The 2,140-nt window shown below is 47.1% G+C and overlaps 1 pseudogene; it reads right to left on the bottom strand.

Moving 5' to 3' along the window:
• Positions 1–2,140, bottom strand: part of LOC148045246 (uncharacterized) — a 3,897-nt pseudogene continuing 1,757 nt past the window's right edge.

Genomic DNA, 2,140 nt, shown 5'->3' with positions numbered 1-2,140 from the left:
TCACTTCTCCTGATAAGGGTATTTATGTACGTGGATACTACATATCCCATCCTGGTTTAGCAGGTCCACCTGTTGTCTGTGGATAAAGTCATCCTGAGTTTTGGAAAGCAGAGTTTCTATTTGTGGTCCTTTTGGAGAAGGGTGAAGATGCAAGAGAAAAATAAGATTATCAGGGTTCCAAATAGCACCCAAAAGTAAATCAGAGTCCATGGTATTGCTCAAAGTTCCAATTTATTAAGAGAGCCACGTTGGCACATCTGGGAAAACCTGAATCTGAAAGCTTCCCGGTTTTCCCCACCCAGTTGAAAGTTCAAGATCTTGCCCCCCACATCCACAAGTCCATCCCATGGTCCCATCTCCCGCTGCCATGCTGGCACCTTCCACCCATCCAGTTCCAGTCAGGTGCAGAGGTGCAGAGACAAAGGATGACCTTGGCTTTCTAGAAAGAATGTTGTTATGGCTACATAGCATCAAACTCCGTACAATCCCCCCCCCTCCCATTTCCCCACCATAGAAAATGCATAGCAGAAGAATAGAAAGTGCGTCAGGCACTTTCTATGGCTGACAAAAGAGATTTTGGGAACGAGATGCAGGAGATTGAAGTTGTCTTCTGCTGAGCTGGTCTTTTCTGAGTTGCAAACCAGCCTGGGAGAACTTCATGGGACAAGTAAAACAGTAGCAAACTCTGACCCCCCCCCCCCACACACACACTCCCAAGTAAACTGGTCTTATTAGCGATGAATCTAGGCCAAAGAAGTTTCCCTTTAAGACAGAAAAAAAAGACATCCTTAATTTGAGAAGCCTTTGATAAGCTGCTACCTAGAGATTAACTCATCCGTATTTGATTTTTCGCCTGTGGTTCGTTCACACGGATAACAGTTAATTTTTGTTCTGTTTTAAAAGATCCTTTGCACTGCTTAACGCGATTACGGTCTCCTACCTTTGTGTTTCTAGCCAAACGCTTTGTCGGGTTTTTTCCCCCCCTCCTCCACCAGAATTTTGGGGATTGCAAAAGGACTGTGCTTTGAATCTGACCTTGTTCGTATTTGTGCCCTAAAGAGATTAGATTGGTAAATATTACGGCCCGCTCACCTTTTTCTTTTGACCTGTGATTAATGAATCAGATTAGAGCTGGAAGGGACCTTGGAGGTCTTCTAGTCCAACCCCCCCTACTCAAAGCAGGAGAACCTCTACTATTTCAGATAAGTGATTGTCTAGATTCTTCTTAAAATCCTCCAGTGACGAAACACTCACAGCTTCTGGAGGCAACTTCGATTCCACCAGTTAATTGTTCTCATTGTTAGGAAGTTCCTCCTTAATTCCAGGTTACTTCGCTCTTTGATTAGTTTCCATCTATTGTTTCTTGTCCTGCCCTCTGGTGCTTTGGAGAATAATTTGACCCCCCTCTTCTTTGGGGCGGCCCCTCAGACACTGCATTACTGCGATCATGTCTCCCGTGGATGGAGGGATGGAGGGATAATAGGATGGATGGAAGGATGAATGTGTTCTGACCCAACCTTAGCAGAATCAAGAAAGAGACTCCTTGTCCCGAAAAAACCCTCTTTATTTAGCTACTGTGAATTCATGGCATTCACACACAGAAAAGTCGAGGCAATCATCCTTCCAAGCGTTAACTGAAGTACCGACCTTATCAGCTCTTTGGATAAGTGCCAGGCCAGGAGCTGTAAATTCAATTCTCAAACAGTCTGAGACACGAATCACAACGAACAAATCTTCCAAAAGAAATCCAAACAGTTGCCTCCTATGAGCACCACTCCCTTTTTGCTTCTATTCGTTCCCCAGCCAGGGAGGGGTCACTCAGCATCCCTGTGTGCCTTTCCTCCCGAGTCAGCCCCTGTTCCTCAGGGGTTCTCCTCTCCTGATAGCTCTGCGCCTGCGCGCCTCTGGAACAGGCCCCAGCTGTTCCTCGTCCCCACTTATCTCTGACTCCGAAGGAAGCCCTGGCCTTCCCCAGGCTCCAGGGCCGGCCCAAGTTCCTCCCCAACCTCCCCCTCCTCCGAGTCTGCCACCAACTCCACTGGCAGCTGGCAGGCCACACCAGAATGGGTGGTGGGATAATGGGAAGGAGAAATGGATGATGGGATGGATGGATGGATGGATGGATGGATGAAAGAAAAGA

The sequence above is a fragment of the Thamnophis sirtalis genome, unplaced genomic scaffold, assembly GCF_051295495.1.
Source record: "Thamnophis sirtalis isolate CommonGarterSnake01/CBP01778 unplaced genomic scaffold, rThaSir2_p1.2 scaffold_5, whole genome shotgun sequence".
NCBI classification, from domain to species: domain Eukaryota; kingdom Metazoa; phylum Chordata; class Lepidosauria; order Squamata; family Natricidae; genus Thamnophis; species Thamnophis sirtalis.
This window is presented reverse-complemented; position numbering and strand designations above follow the sequence as displayed.